This window comes from Prionailurus bengalensis, chromosome X (assembly GCF_016509475.1).
Source record: "Prionailurus bengalensis isolate Pbe53 chromosome X, Fcat_Pben_1.1_paternal_pri, whole genome shotgun sequence".
In the NCBI taxonomy this organism is placed as follows: domain Eukaryota; kingdom Metazoa; phylum Chordata; class Mammalia; order Carnivora; family Felidae; genus Prionailurus; species Prionailurus bengalensis.
The window spans coordinates 62048651-62066492 of NC_057361.1; the positions used below are offsets into that span (position 1 = coordinate 62048651).

Sequence of the window (17842 nt, forward strand, 5' to 3'; positions counted from 1 at the left end):
TAAGCGTCCGACTTCAGCCAGGTCACGATCTCGTGGTCCGTGAGTTCGAGCCCCGCATCAGGCTCTGGGCTGATGGCTCGGAGCCTGGAGCCTGTTTCCGATTCTGTCTCCCTCTCTCTCTGCCCCTCCCCCGTTCATGCTCTGTCTCTCTCTGTCCCCAAAAAAATAAATAAACGTTGAAAAAAAATTTTTTTTAAAAATAAAAAAAAAAGAAGGTAGGAAGTGCAGAAATGTGTTTTGAGGGAGAAACACATTTCTCTGCAGGTGCTGCAGAGGGGAGAGACTGATGGCCACAGAGAAAGAGCAGAGAGAGAGGAACACACAGAGTAGTGCATAACACGTTCACAAAGTCGTTGTCTGGGAAAATGAGAGGGGTTGAGTTTCATGAGTTCTTGTAACCACTGGGGCTTAACGACAAACTAGAGTTTGTCTTTTAAAGGTTTTTTTTTTCAGGTTGGTGGGCTTAGCTAGAATAGAGCCTTGAGGGCCCTACACTGCTCCTGGAGAGAAGGTAGGCAAACAACCTAGAGGCAGATGGTATGGAAATAGTTATCTGAAGAATACCTGTGGCACACAGAGGAGAATTGTTTGCTCTTCTTGAAGTGCATTCTTTAGAGGTAGCATTCACAGAGATGCCTCTCCAGGGACAAAGGAGCCTGTGGATGCATTTCCCTCTCCCATCCCTTGGCATAAGTGCAGAGCCACCTGAAGTAAGCAGCTCAACCCTGACACTGGCTGCCTAACCTGGTTATACCAATTCCCACACCCTGCACTCTGGCATGACTGCCCTTGTGGGTCAAATCTGCCTCAGTTCCAGCATAGTGAGAAACTTTCCTAGAAGACCAGTGGGAGACCCCTGCTCACACCACATCCCTATCCCTAAAGCCTGGACTTTTAAAAGTCACCAGTCTTGCTGGGAGAGAGCCCAGAGGGCACTGAGCTGCTCCTGGAGGGAAGGCAGGCAAACAACCCAGAGGCAGACAGTGTGCTTTCCTGAGAGCAGTGGGGCATGAAGACTCCTATCTGGGGACAAAGAGGCTGGCTGGTACCATTTCCCCCCTTGCCCCTCAGCCTAAACACAGAGCCACATGTGGTAAACAGCAGAGCACCAATAGTGGTTGCTTAATCTGCTTATTCTAAGTCCACACCCTGTGCTCTGAAAGTACTGCCCCACTCAATCTAGTCTGCTCCAGTCTTAGAACAATGCCCCCCCCCCAGCACATCTCTTAACTACAGAGTTCTACAGGGCTTCAGTTCTAGTGTAAGTAGTATCAGGTCTCATTTCACAAGCAGACCAGTGTACACCTAGTTAAAACTCACCACATTCTGGCCAAGTACCAAATTGTGACCACTTCCAGCAAGAAGAGACTCTGTAGAAGACTGGCTTGAAGGACAGAATAGCCAAAACCCAGAAGCAGAGTGTACACAGCACACAGCAGACACTCCCTGAAGTGCCAGGCCCTGGACACTCTATGACCTTTTCTTTATAAAGCAATTACTCTCAAGAGCAGGAAACGTATTGGGCTCTTCTAACAACAGAAGAAGACAGAGCCTTAGACAAAATGCAAAGACAGAGGAATTCATCCCAAATGAAAGAATAAGATAAGGTCACTACCAGAGATCTAAGAAAAACAGAAAAATAACATGCCTGATGGAGAATTTAAAGCAACAATCATAAGGATACACACTGGGCTTGAGAAAAGAATTGAAGATTCAGGGAGCTCCATAATGCAGAGATAAAACAGTTAAAAAACAGTAAAATATGAAAAATGCAGTAACTGAGATTAGAATCAGACTTGATGCAATGAACATAAGGATGGAAGTAGCAGAGGAATGAATAAGTGATAAAGAAGATAAAGGAAAATAACGAAGCTGAACAAAAGGGAGAAAGAAGACTTATGCAACACAAGGATAGACTTCATGAACTCAGTGACTCTACCAAATGTAAAAACATTCATATTATAGGAGTCTCAGAAGAAGAGAAAGAAAGAAGAAGAAAAGATAGAGAAAGAAGAGAGAAGAGAGAGAAAAGGGTTCAGAAAATTTTATTTGAAGAAATTATAGATGAAAACCTCCCTAATCTGGGGAAGGAAACAGACATTGAAATTGAGGAGGCACAGAGAACTCCTGTCAAAATCACCTAAAGCAGGCCAACAACAACACATATAATAATTAAACTTGTAAAATACACTGATAAATAAAAAAAACTTAAAAGCAGCAAAACAAAATAAGTCATTTACTTACAAGGGAAGACCCATAAGGCTAGCTGGATATTTCTCAACAGAAAGGTGGCAAGCCAAGACGGGAGTGGTAGGATATATTCAAAATGATGAATGGGGGAAATCTGCAGCCAAGAATACTCTATCCAGCAATCCTATCATTCAGAATAGAGGAGAAATAAAGACTTTCCCAGAAAAACAAAAACTAAAGGAGTTCATGATCACTAAACCAGCCCTGCAAGAAATATTAAAGGGTACTCTTTGAGTGGAAAGGAAAGACCAGAAGTGACAAAGATAGGGAAGGGACAGAGAAAATCTTCAGAAACAATAAAAAAACAAGTAATAACATGGCAGTAAATACCTACCTATCAATACTTACTCTGATTATAAATGGACTAAAAACCTTAATCAAAAATAGGATGTCAGGATGGATGAAAAAACGAACCCACCTATAAGCTACCTACAAGAGACTCATTTTAGACCTAAGGACACTTGCATATTGAAAATGAGGGAATGGAGAAACATTTATCATGGAAATGAACATCAAAAGAAAGTTGGAGTAACAATATTCATATTGAACAAACCAGATTTTTAAAAAAAGACTACAACAAGTGATGACGAAGGGCACTATATAATAATAACTGGGACAGTTCAACAAGAGTATACAACAATTGTAAATATCTATACACCTAACATGAAAACACTCAAATGTATAAAACAGTTAATAACAAACATAAAGGAACTAATTCATAATAATACAATAATAGTAGGGGACGTTAACACCCCACTTACATTAATGGACAGAGCATCTGTACAGAAAAGAAACCAGGAAACAATGGCTATGAATGGCACACTGGATCTGATGGACTTAACAGATATATTCAGAACATTCCATCTTAAACAACAGAATACACATTCTTCTCAAGTGTACATATGACATTTTCCAGAATAGATCACTTATTAGGCTTCAACAAGTACAAAAGGATTGAGATCATACCATGCATATTTTCTGACCATAACACTATGAAACTTGAAGTTAACCACAAGAAAAGACCTGGAAATACCACAAATATATGGAGGTTAAACAACATGCTAGGAAACAATGAATGGGTCAACAAGAAAAGCAAAGGGGAAATAAAAAATACATGGAAACAAATGAAAATGAAAATGTAATGGTCCAAACCTTTGGGATGCAGTGGAAAGCACTCCTCAGAAGGAACATATAAGGTATGGTATGGTAGGCAATACAAGCCTACTTCAAGAAGCAAGAAAAATATCAAATTAACAACCTGACCTTACATCTAAAGGAGCTAGAAAAACAAATGAAGCCTAAAGCCAGCATAAGAAGGGGAATAGTAAAGATTAGAGCAGAAATAAATGATATAGAAAATGAAAAAGCAATAGAACAGATCAATGAAGCCCAGAGCTGGTTCTAGGAAACAATTAATAAAATTGATTACCCCCCTAGCCAGACCTATCCAATAGAATAGTAAAAGAACACAAATAAATAAAATCACAAATGAGAGAGAGGAGAGGAGAAATAACAACCAATACCACAGAAATACAAATAATTATGAGAATACTACGGAAAATTATATGCGAACAAATTGGATAATCTGGAGGAAGTCGATAAATTCCTAGAAACATATAAACCATCTAAAGTAAAACAGGAAGAAATAAAAAAAACTTGAGCAGACACAACCATCAAGTACATTGAATCAGTATATAAAAATCTCCCAACAAACAGAAGTTCACAGCCAGATAGCTTCACAGGTGAATTCTACCAAACATTTAAGGAAAAGTTAGTATCTATTCTTCTCAAACTATTTCAAATGATAGAATTGGAAGGAAAACTTCCAAATTCATTCTATGAGGCCAGCATTACCCTGATACCAAACCCAGAAAATATTGATTAAAAAAGAGAACTACAGGCCAATATCCCTGATGAACATGGATGCAAAACTTCTTAATAAAATACTAGAAAATAGAATCCGACAGTACATTAAAAGAATCATTCACCACAATTAAGTGGGATTTACTCCTGGGCTGCAAGGGTGGCTCATTATTTGCAAACCAATCAACATTACACACTACATTAATAAAAGAAAGTATAAGAAACATATGATCATTTTAATAGATACAGAAAAAGCACTTCACAAAGTACAATATTAATTCATGTTAAAAACCCTCAACAAAGCAGGTTTAGAGGTAATATACCTGAACATAGTAAAGGCTATATATGAAAATCCCACAGCTAATATCATCCTCAATGGGGAAAAACTCAGAGCTTTTCCTCTTTTGTCAGGAACAAGACAGGGATGTCCACTCTCACCATTGTTATTCAACATAGTACTGGAAGTCCTAATCTCAGCAAACAGACACTAAAAATAATTAAATTGGCAAGAAAGAAGTAAGACTTTCACTATTTGCAGATGACATACAGTCTGTATAGAAAACCCAAAAGAATCACCCCAAAATTGCTAGAACTGATACAGATCTGCCAAGTTGCAGGATATAAAATCAACATACAGAAATCTTTTGCATTTCTATAGACAATAATGAAGTAGCAGGGAGAGAAATCAAGGAATCAATCCCATTTACAATTGCACCCAAAACTATATGACACTTAAAAATAAACCTAACAAAAGAGATGAAAGATCTGTACTCTGAAACGTATAAAACACTGATGAAAGAAACTGAAGATGACACAAAGAAATGGAAAAAAATTCCTTGCTCATGGATTAGAAGAACAATTATTGTTAAAATGTCTATAACTGCCCAAAGCAATCTATACATTTAATGCAATACCTATCAAAATATTAACAACATTTTTCACAGAGCTGAAACAAACAATCTTAAAATTTGTATAGAATAAAAAAAGACTACAAATAGCCAAAGCAACCTTGAAAAAGTAAAGCAAAGCTGGAGGCATCAGAATTCTGGACTTCAAGTTTTATTATAAAGCTGTAGTGATCAAAACAATATTGTACTTGAGCAAAGAATAGACACATAGATTGATGGAACAGAATAGAAAACCCAGAGACGAATCCATAACCATACGGTCATTAATCTTTGAAAAAGGAGGAAGGAATATCCAAATGGAAAATAGTATCTTCAACAAAGGGTGTTGGGAAAAGTGGACAGCAACATGAAAAAGAATGAAACTGGATCACTTTCTTACACCATACACAAAACTAAATTCAAAATGGATGAAAGACCTAAATTTGAGACAGGAAACCGTTGAAATCTTAGAGGAAAACATAGGCAGTAATGTGTGACATCAGCTAAAGCAACTTCTTTCTAGATATGTCTGCTGAGGCAAGGGAAAGAAAAGCAAAATTAAGCTGTTGGGACTTCATCAAAATAAAAAGCTTTTGCACAGAGAAGTGTACAATCCACAAAACTAAAAGCACCCTATAGAATGGGAGAAGATATTTACAAAGGACATATCTGATAAAGTTTGGTATTCCAAAATATATAAAGAGCATATAAAACCCCCAAAACCAAATAATCCAGTTAAGAAATGGGCAGAAGACAGGAATAGATACTTTTCCAAAGACATCCAGATGTCCAACAGACACAGGAAAAGATGGTCAACATCACTCACCATCAGGGAAATATAAATCAAAACCACAATGAGATATACCCTCACACCGGTCAGAATGGTAAAATCAACAGCACAAGAAACAACAGGTGTTGGCGAGGATAATGTTGGAGAATGGAACCTTTTTTTTTTTTTTTTGCACTTTCAAGTTCACTTGTTTAGTGTGTAAAAGTGAATGGGTTTTAATATACTTAACAGAGTTATGTAACCATTACCATATCCAATTTTAGAACATTTTCATTACCTCCCCAAAAACCTTACCTCCCTTAAACCTTTCTTTTTATTGTCTTTTCATTTTTTTAAACATTCAAAGTTGACATTATTTTCACCAATTTATTTATTATTTTTTTAAATATGAAATTTATTGTCAAATTGGTTTCCATACAACACCCAGTGCTCATCCCAAAAGGTGCCCTCCTCACTACCTATCACCCACCCTCCCCTCTCTCCCACCCCCCATCAACCCTCAGTTTTTTCTCAGTTTTTAAGAGTCTCTCCCTCTCTAACCTCTTTTTTTTCTTCCCCTCCCCCATAGACTTCTGTTAAGATTCTCAGGATCCACATAAGAGTAAAAACATATGGAAGTGGAGAGTGTTATGCTAAGTGAAATAAGTCATACAGAGAAAGACAAATACCTTAACCCTTTCTTCTGATTCCTTTCCCTAGGCACTCACTGAATCTATTTTCTGTTTCTATAAATTTATGTATTTCTTTTCAAAGGGATCATACAATATGTGGTCTTTTATTACTGGCTTCTTTCACTCAGCATGTTTTTTGAGATTCATCTATCTTGAACATATCAGTATACCATTCAGTTTTATTGCTAAGTAATATTTTATTGTATAGATAGCCCATATTGTGTCTAACCATCAGTATATGGATATATGGATTGTTTCTATATTTTGGTTAATTATGAAAATGTTTCTGTAAGAATCCATATTTAAGTCTTTGTGTAGATATATGTTTTCATTTCTCTTGGGCAGATACCTAGTAGTGGAATTGCTAGCTTATAGGGTAATTCTATTTAAAAAGTTTTTTTTTATTTTTAAAAATTTACATCCAAATTAGTTAGCATATAGTGCAACAATGATTTCAGGAGTAGATTCCTTAATGCCCCTTAGCCATTTAGCCCATCCCCCATCCCACAACCCCTCCAGTAATCCTGTTTGTTCTCCGTATCTATGAGTCTCTTCTGTTTTGTCCCCCTCCCCGTTTTTATATTATTTTTGTTTCCCTTCCCTTATGTTCATCTCTTTTGTCTATTAAAGTCCTCATATGAGTTAAGTCACATGATTTTTGCCTTTCTCTGACTGACTAATTTCACTTAGCATAATACCCCCCAGTTCCATCCATGTAGCTGCAAATGGCAAGATTTCATTCTTTTTGATTGCCGAGTAATACTCCATTGTACACATATACCACATCTTCTTTATCCATTCATCCATCAAGGGACATTTGGGCTCTTTCCATACTTTGGCTATTGTTGATAGTGCTGCTATAAACATGGGGGTGCATGTGTCCCTTCGAAACAGGACACCTGTATCCCATGGATAAATGCCTAGAAGTGCAATTGCTGGGTCGTAGGATAGTTCTATTTTTAGTTTTTTGAGGAACCTCCATACTGTTTTCCAGAGTGGCTGCACCAGTTTGCATTCCTGTCAACAATGCAAAAGAGATCCTCTTTCTCCACATCCTCGCCAACATCTGTTGGTGCCTGAGTTGTTCATGTTAGCCATTCTGACAGGTGTGAGGTGGTATCTCATTGTGGTTTTGATTTGTATTTCCCTGATGATGAGTGATGGTGAGCATTTTTTCATGTGTCGGTTGGCCATCGGGATGTCTTCCTTGGAGAAGTGTCTATTCATGTTTTTCACTCATTTCTTCACTGGATTATTTGTTTTTTGGGTGTTGAGTTTGAGAAGTTCTTTATAGATTATGGATACTAACCCTTTATTTGATATGTCATTTGCAAATATCTTCTCCCATTCTGTCGGTTGCCTTTTAGTTTTGCTGATTGTTTCCTTCGCTGTGCAGAAGCTTTTTATTTTGATGAGGTCCCAGTAGTTCAATTTGCTTTTGTTTCCCTTGCCTCCGGAGACGTGTAGAGTAAGAAGTTGCTGCGGGCAAGATCAAAGAGGTTTTTGCCTGCTTTCTCCTTGAGGATTTTGATGTCTTCCTGTCTTACATTAAGATCTTTTATCCATTTTGAGTTTATTTTTGTGTGTGGTGTAAGAAAGTGGTCCAGGTTCATTCTTCTGCATGTTGCTGTCTAGTTTTAACAGCACCACTTGCTGAAGAGACTGTCTTTATGGTTTTGGATATTCTTTCCTACTTTGTCAAAGATTAGTTGGCCATACATTTGTGGTTCAATTTCTGGGTTCCGTATTCTGTTCCATTGATCTGAATGTCTTTTCTTGTGCCAGTACCATACTGTCTTGATGATTACAGCTTTGTAGTATAGCTTGAAGTCTGGGATTGTGATGTCTCCTGCTTTGGTTGGCTTTTTCAAGATTGCTTTGGCTATTTGAGGTCTTTTCTAGTTCCATACAAATTTTAGGATTATTTGTTCTAGCTCTGTGAAGAATGCTGGTGTTACTTTGATAGGGATTGCATTAAATATGTAGATGGCTTTTGGTGGTATCAACATTTTAACAATATTTGTTCTTCCTATCAAGGAACATGGAATCTTTTTCCATTTTTTTTGTCTTCTTCAATTTCTTTCATGAGCTTTCTATAGTTTTCAGTGTATATATTTTTCACCTCTTTGGTTAGGCTTATTCCTACGTATTTTATGGTTTTTTGTGCAACTGTAAATGGGATCGATTCCTTGATTTCTGTTTCTGTTGCTTCATTGTTGGTGTATAGGAATGCAACCAATTTCTGTGCATTGATTTTATATCCTGCAACTTTTCTGAATTTATGAATCAATTCTAGCAGTTTTTGGTGGAATCTTTTGGGTTTTCCATATAGAGTATCATGTCATCTGCGAAGAGTGAAAGTTTGACCTCCTCCTGGCCAATTTGGATGCCTTTTATTTTTTTGTGTTGTCTGATTGCAGAGGCTAAGACTTCCAATACTATGTTGAATAACAGTGGCGAGAGTGGACATCCCTGTCTTCTTCCTAATCTTAGGGGGAAAGCTCTCAGTTTTTCCCCATTGAGGAGGATATTAGCATTGGGTCGTTCATATATGGCTTTTATGACCTCTAGGTATGCTCCTTCTATCCCTACTTTCTTGAAGGTTTTTATCAAGAAAGGAGGCTGTATTTTGTCAAATGCTTTCTCTGCATCTTTTTTTTTTTTTATCTTGCTCAACTTTTATTTGCTGATCTTCCATTTATAAATGTTTCCTCTATAGTTTACACTTCCAGTTTTTCTTATACTCAAGATCCTTAAAAAAACCTATTTTACAGTACCTTGTAATATAATTCTTTTTTTTTTTCTGAAATTTATTGACAAATTGGTTTCCATACAACACCCAGTGCTCATCCCAAAGCTTTCTCTGCATCTATTGAGAGGATCATATGGTTCTTGTCCTTTCTTTTATTGATGTGATGAATCACGTTAATTGTTTTGTGGATATTGAACCAGCCCTGCATCCCAGGTATAAATCCCACTTGGTCGTGGTGAATAATTTTTTTTTTAATGTATTCTTGGAGCCAGTTGGCTAATATCTTGTTGAGGATTTTTGCATCCATGTTCATCAGGGAAATTGGTCTATAGTTCTCCTTTTTAGTGGGGTCTCTGTCTGGTTTTGGGGTAAAGGTAATGCTGGCTTCATAGAAAGAGTTTGGAAGTTTTCCTTCCATTTCTATTTTTTGGAACAGTTACAAGAGAATAGGTGTTAACTCTTCCTTAAATGTTTGGTAGAATTCCCCTGGAAAGCCATCTGGCCCTGGACTCTTGTTTCTTGGCAGATTTTTGATTGCTAATTTGATTTCCTTACTGGTTATGGGTCTGTTCAAATTTTCTATGTCTTCCTGTTTCAGTGTTGGTAGTGTATACATTTCTAGGAATTTGTCCATTTCTTCCAGATTGCCCATTTTATTGGCATATAATTGCTCATAATATTCTCTCATTATTGTTTTTATTTCTGCTGTGTTGGTTGTGATCTCTCCTCTTTCATTTTTGATTTTATTTATTTGGGTCCTTTCCTTTTTCTTCTTGATCATACAGGCTAGTGGTTTAACAATTGTGTTAATTCTTTCAAAGAACCAGCTTCTGGTTTCATTGATCTGTTCTACTGTTTTTTTTTTTGGTTTCAATAGCATTAATTTCTGCTCTAATCTTTATTATTTCCTGTCTTCGGCTGGTTTGGGGTTTTATTTGCTGTTCTTTTTGCAGCTCCTTAAGGCGTAAGGTTAGGTTGTGTATCTGAGATCTTTCTTCCTTCTTTAGGAAGGCCTGGATTGCTATATGCTTTCCTCTTATGACCGCCTTTGCTGTGTCCCAGAGGTTTTGGGTTGTGGTGTTATCATTTTCATTGACTTCCATATACTTTTTAATTTCCTCGTTAACTGCTTGGTTAGCCCATTCATTCTTCAGTAGGATGTTCTTCAGTCCCCAAGTATTTGTTACCTTTCCAAATTTTTTCTTGTGTTGATTTCGAGTTTCATAGCGTTGTGGTCTGAACATATGCACGGTATGATCTCGATCTTTTTGTACGTACTTAGGGCTGATTTGTGTCCCAGTACATCGTCCATTCTGGAGAACGTTCCATGTGCACTGGAGAAGAATGTATATTCTGCTGCTTTAGGATGAAATGTTCTGAATATATCTGTTAAGTCCATCTGGTCCAGTGTGTCATTCAAAGCCATTGTTTCCTTGTTGATGTTTTGATTCGATGATCTGTCCATTGCTGTGAGCGGGGTGTTGAAGTCTCCAACTGTTATGGTATTACTATCGATGAGTTTCTTTGTTTGTGATTAATTGATTTATATATTTGGGTGCTGCCACATTTGGTGCATAAATGTTTACAATTGTTAGGTCTTCTTGTTCTATAGACCCCTTGATTATGATAGAATGCCCTTCTGCATCTCTTGATACAGTCTTTATTTTAAAGTCTAAATTGTCTGATGTAAGTATGGCTACTCTGGCTTTCTTTTGTTGATAGATGGTTCTCCATCCCCGCATTTTCAACCAGAAGGTGTCTTTAGGTCTAAAGTGGGTCTCTTGTAAACAGCATATAGATGGATCTTGTTTTCTTATCCATTCTGTTACCCTATGTCTTTTGATTGGAGCATTGAGTCCACTGACGTTTAGAGTGAGTACTGAAAGATATGAATTTATTGCCATTATGATGCTTGTAGAGTTGGAGTTTCTGGTGGTGTTCTCTGGTCCTTTATAATCTTTTGTTGCTTTTGATATATATTTTCTCCCCTCAGAAAGTCCCCTTTAAAATTTCTTGCAGGGCTGGTTCAGTGGACTTATACTGTTGGTAGGAATGCAAACTGGTTCAGCCACTCTGGAAAACTGTTATGGAGGTTCTTCAAAAAGTTAAAATAGAACTACCCTAAGATCCAGCAATTGCACTACTAGGTATTTACCCAAAGGATACAAAATTACTAATTCGAAGGAATATATGCACCCCAATGTTTATAGCAGCATTATCTGCAAGAGCCAAATTAGGAAAGAGCCCCAATGTCCATCGACTGAAGAATGGATAAAGAAGATGTGGTATATACAATGGACTATTACTCAGCCATATAAAAGATAGAAATCTTGCCATTTGCAAGAACATACATAGAGTGAGAGAGTGTTATGCTAAATGAAATAAGTCAGTCAGAGAAAGACAAATACCATATGGTTGCACTCATATGTGGAATTTAAGCAACTAAACAAACATAGGTGGAAAAAAAGAGAATAAAACCAAAAGGCTGAACCTCAATATGGAGAACAAACTGATGGCTATCAGAAGGGAGGAGGGCAAGGGATGGGTTAAATAGGTCATGGTGTTTACAGAGGGCACATGTTGTGGTGAGCACCTTGTATTTCTTGTAAGTGTTGAATCACTAAATTTTATACCTGAAACTAATATTACACTGTATGTTAACTGGAATTTAAATAAAAACTTGAAAAAGAATAAAAAAAGAAAGAGTGATAGCTGAAGGAAGGTAGGTCAAAATACAGTCAATTTTTCAATAAAAAGTCAGCAGGAATAGATAAGGGATTTGGTTTTGTTATAATTTCTTTCTGCTGGGAAGAGTTCTTTTCCTTTGTAACTGAATTTTGGAACATTTTATCTTCCTTAGTCTCAGTAAACTGCCTTACTCTAAATCCAGACTTCAAGGGATCCTGGGAAGATGGCAGCGTAGGAGGACGCTGGGCTCACCGCGCGTCCTGCTGATCACTTAGATTCCACCTACACCTGCCTAAATAACCCAGAATACTGCCAGAAGACTAGCAGAACGGAGTCTCCTGAGCCAAGTGCAGACAAGAGGCCCACAGAAGAGGGTAGGAAGGGCGGCAAGGTGGTGCGCGCTACACGGACTGGCGGGAGGAAGCCGGGGCAGAGGGGTGGCCCGCCAGCCAAGCAGAGCCCCCAAGTCTGGCTTGCAAAAGTGGAGGCCAGACGGAGTGTGTTCCGACAGTAAGAGGGACTTGACATCTGGAAGGTTATAAGCTAACAGCTCTGCTGGGAGAATGGGAGGGCTGGAGGACAACGGGAGGGAGAGTTCTTGAGCCCGGGATGACAGAGCTCAGCTTGGTGGGGAACAAAGGCACTCGCCAGCGCCATCTCCCTCTCCCATTCCCCAGCAAAAATCCCAAAGGGAACCAGTTCCTGCCGGGGAACTTGCTTGCAGCGTGCAAACACCCAACACTGTGCTTCTCCAGATCCATCTCTCCAGTGGGTCTGACTCCCTCCTGCTACCGGAGGGCCCCTCCTGAAGCAGATCTCTGAAGGAAAAGCGAGCTGAGCCTGACCCTCCTGCCCCTGTGCACCTTGCCGATCCACCCCAGCTAATACACCAGATCCCTAGCACCAGCCTAGCAGTGTGCAAGTAGCCCAGACAGGCCACGCCACCCCACAGTGAATCCCGCCCCTAGGAGAGGGGAAGAGAAGGCACACACCAGTCTGACTATGGCGCCAGCGGTGGGCTGGGGGCAGACATCAGGTCTGACTGCGGCCCCGCCCACCAATGCAAGTTATTCAAGACAGCACAGGGGAAGTGCCCCCCAGTCCCACACCACTCCAGGGACTATCCAAAATGACGAAACAGAAGAATTCCCCTCAGAAAAACGTCCAGGAAATAACAACAGCTAACGAACTGACCAAAAATGATTTAAACAGTATAACAGAAAGTGAATTTAGAATAATAGTCATAAAATTAATCGCTGGGCTTGAAAACAGTATAAAGGACAGCATAGAATCTCTTGCTACAGAGATCAAGGGACTAAGGAACAGTCAGGAGGAGCTAAAAAATGCTATCAATGAACTGCAAAATAAAATGGAGACAACTAGGGCTCGGATGAAGAGGTAGAGGAGGGAATAGGTGAACTAGAAGATAAAATTATGGAAAAAGAGGATGCTGAGAAAAAGAGAGACAAAAAAATACAGGAGTATGAGGGGAAAAATAGAGAACTAAGTGATGCACTAAAGAGAAATAACCTACGCATAATTGATATGGCAGAGGAAGAAGAGAGAGGGAAAGGTGCTGAAGGTGTACTTGAAGAAATCATAGCTGAGAATTTTCCTGATCTGGGTAAGGAAAAAGGCATTGAAATCCAAGAGGCATAGAGAACTCCCTTCAGACGTAACTTGAATCAATCTTCTGCATGACATATCATAGTGGAACTGGCAAAATACAAGGATGAAGAGAAAATTCTGAAAGCAGCTAGAGATAAACGTGCTCTAACATATAAAGGGAGACCTATAAGACTCATGACTGATCTCTACTGACACTTGGCAAGCCAGAAAGGAATGGCAGGAGATCTTCAATGTGATGAACAGGAAAAATATGCAGCCGAGAATCCTTTATCCAGCAAGTCTGTCATTTAGAATGGAAGGAGAGATAAAGGTCTTCCCAAACAAACAAAAACTGAAGGAATTCATCACCACTAAACCAGCCCTACAAGAGATCCTAAGGGGGATCCTGTGAGACAAAGTACCAGGGACATCGCTACAAGCATGAAACCTACGGACATCAAAATGACTCAACCCATATCTTTCTATAATAACACTGAATGTAAATGGATTGAATGCACCAACCAAAAGACATAGGGTATCAGAATGGAAAAAAAACAAGACCCATCTATTTGCTGTCTACAAGAGACTCATTTTAGACCTGAGGACACCTTCAGATTTAGAGTGAGGGGATGGGGAACTATTTATCATGCCACTGGAAGTCAGAAGAAAGCTGGAGTAGCCATACTTATATCAGACAGACTTATATATACTTTAATACTCCACTTAAAACAAGGGATAGATCATCTAGACACATGGTCAATAAAGAAACAAGGGCCCTGAATGACACATTGGATCACATGGACTTGACACATATATTTACAACTCTGCATCCCAAAGCAACAGAATATACTTTTTTCTCGAGTGCACATGGAACATTCTCCAAGATAGATCACATACTGGGTCACAAAACAGCCCTTCATAAGTATACAAGAATTGAAATCATACCATGCATACTTTCAGACCACAATGCCATGAAGCTTGAAATCAACCACAGGAAAAAGTCTGGAAAACCTCCAAAAGCATGGAGGTTAAAGAACACCCTACTAAAGAATGAATGGGTCAACCAGGCAATTAGACAAGAAATTAAAAAATATATGGAAACAAATGAAAATGAAAATACAGCAATCCAAACGCTTTGGGAGGCAGCAAAGGCAGTCCTGAGAGGAAAATACATTGCAATCCAGGCCAATCACAAGAAACAAGAAAAGTCCCAAATACAAAATCTAACATCACACCTAAATGAAATGGAAGCAGGACAGCAAAGACAGCCTAAATCCAGCAGAAGAAGAGAAATAATAAAGATCAGAGCAGAAATAAACAATATAGAATCTAAAAAAAAACGGTAGAGCAGATCAAGGAAACCAAGAGTTGGTTTTTTGAAAAAATACACAAAATTGATAAACCTCTAGCCAGGCTTCTCAAAAAGAAAAGGGAGAGGACCCAAATAGATAAAATCATGAAGGAAAATGGAATTATTACAACCAATCCCTCAGAGATACAAACAATCATCAGGGAATACTATGAAAAATTATATGCCAACAAACTGGACAACCTGGAAGAAATGGACAAATTCCTAAACACCCAAACCCTTCCAAAACTCAATCAGGAGGAAATAGAAAGCTTGAACAGACCCATAACCAGTGAAGAAATTGAATCAGTCATCAAAAATCTCCCAATAAACAAGAGTCCAGGACCAGATGGCTTCCCAGGGGAGTTCTACCAGACGTTTAAAGCAGAGATAATACCTATCCTTCTCAAGCTATTCCAAGAAATAGAAAGGGAAGGAAAACTTCCAGACTCATTCTATGTAGCCAGTATAACTTTGATTCCTAAACCAGACAGAGACCCAGTAAAAAAAAGAGAACTACAGGCCAATATCCCTGATGAATATGGATGCAAAAATTCTCAATAAGATACTAGCAAATCGAATTCAACAGCATATAAAAAGAATTATTCACCATGATCAAGTGGGATTCATTCCTGGGATGCAGGGATGGTTCAACATTCACAAATGAATCAACGTGATACATCACATTAATAAAAGAAAAGATAAGAACCATATGATCCTGTCAATCGATGCAGAAAAGGCCTTTGACAAAATCCAGCAAACTTTCTTAATAAAAACCCTTAAGAAAGTTGGGATAGAAGGAACATACTTAAACAGCATCAAGCCATTTATGAAAAGTCCACAGCTAACATCATCCTCAATGGGGAAAAACTGAGAGCTTTTTCCCTGAGATCAGGAACACGACAGGGATGCCCACTCTCACCGCTGTTGTTGAACATAGTGTTGGAAGTGCTAGCATCAGCAATCAGACAACAAAAGGAAATCAAAGGCATCAAAATTGGCAAAGATGAAGTCAAGCTTTCGCTTTTTGCAGATGACATGATATTTTACATGGAAAATCCGATAGACTCCACCAAAAGTCTGCTAGAACTGATACATGAATTCAGCAAAGTTGCAGGATACAAAATCAATGTACAGACATCAGTTGCATTCTTATACACTAACAATGAAGCAACAGAAAGACAAATAAAGAAACTGGTCCCATTCACAGTTGCACCAAGAAGCATAAAATACTTAGGAATAAATCTAACCAAAGATGTAAAACATCTGTGTGCAGAAAACTAGAGAAAGCTTATGAAGGAAATGGAAGAAGATAGAAAGAAATGGAAAAACATTCCTTGCTCATGGATTGGAAGAGCAAATATTGTCAAAATGTCAATACTACCCAAAGCTATCTACACATTCAATGCAATCCCAATCAAAATTGCACCAGCATTCTTCTCGAAACTAGAACAAGCAATCCTAAAATTCATATGGAACCACAAAAGGCCCCGAATAGCCAAAGGAATTTTGAAGAAGAAGACCAAAGCAGGAGGCATCACAATCCCAGACTTTAGCCTCTACTACAAAGCTGTCATCATCAAGACAGCATGGGATTGGCATGAAAACAGACACATAAACCAATGGAATAGAATAGAAACCCCAGAACTAGACCCACAAACGTATGGCCAACTCATCTTTGACAAAGAAGCAAAGAACATCCAATCGAAAAAAGACAGTCTCTTTCACAAATGGTGTTGGGAGAACTGGACAGCAACATGCAGAAGATTGAAACTAGACCACTTTCTCACACCATTCACAAACATGAACTCTAAATGGATAAAGGACCTGAAGGTGAGACAGGAAACCATCAAAACCCTAGAGGAGAAAGGAGAAAAAGACCTATCTGACCTCAGCCGTAGCCATCTCTTACTCGACACATCCCCAAAGGCAAGGGAATTAAAAGCAAAAATGTACTACTGGGACCTTATGAAGATAAAAAGCTTCTGCACAGCAAAGGACACAACCAACATAACTAAAAGGCAACCAACGGAATGGGAAAAGATATTTGCAAATGACATATCAGACAAAGGGCTAGTATCTAAAATCTATAAAGAGCTCACCAAACTCCACACCCGAAAAACAAATAACCCAGTGAAGAATTGGGCAGAAAACATGAATCGACACTTTTCTAAAGAAGACATCTGGATGGCCAACAGGCACATGAAAAGATGCTCAACGTCTCTCCTCATCAGAGAAATACAAATCAAAACCACATTCAGATATCACCTCACTCCAATCAGAGTGGCAAAAATGAACAAATCAGGAGACTATAGATGCTGGAGAGGATGTGGAGAAACAGGAACCCTCTTGCGCTGTTGGTGGGAATGCAAATTGGTGCAGCCACTCTGGAAAACGGTGTGGATGTTCCCCCAAAATTAAAAATAGACCTACCCTATGATCCAGCAATAGCACTGCTAGGAATTTACCCAAGGGATACAGGAGTACTGATGCATAGGGGCACTTTTACCCCAAGGTTTATAGCAGTACTCTCAACAATAGCCAAATTGTGGAAAGAACCTAAATGTCCATCAACCGATGAATGGATAAAGAAATTGTGGTTTATACACACAATGCAGTACTATGTGGCAATGAGAAAGAATGAAATATGGCCCTTTGTAGCAACATGGATGGAACTGGAGAGTGTTATGCTAAGTGAAATAAGCCATACAGAGAAAGACAGATACCATATGTTTTCAGTCTTATGTGGATCCTGAGAAACTTAAGAGAAACCCATGGGGGAGGGAAAGGAAAAAAAAAGAGTTTAGAGTGGAAGAGAGGAAAAACATAAGAGACTCTTAAAAACTGAGAACAAACTGAAGGTTGATGGGGGGTGGGAGGGAGGGGCGGGTGGGTGATGGGTATTGAGGAGGGCACCTTTTGGGATGAGCACTGGGTGGTGTATGGAAACCAATTTGACAATAAACTTCATATATTGAACAAATT

At 38.8% G+C, this 17842-nt stretch overlaps 1 protein-coding gene across 2 annotated transcripts in view; it reads right to left on the minus strand.

Annotated features, from left to right (window-relative positions):
* Positions 1 to 17842, minus strand: part of ZDHHC15 (zinc finger DHHC-type palmitoyltransferase 15) — a 236446-nt gene that overhangs the window by 53810 nt on the left and 164794 nt on the right. The gene's annotated exons all lie outside the window — the stretch shown is intronic.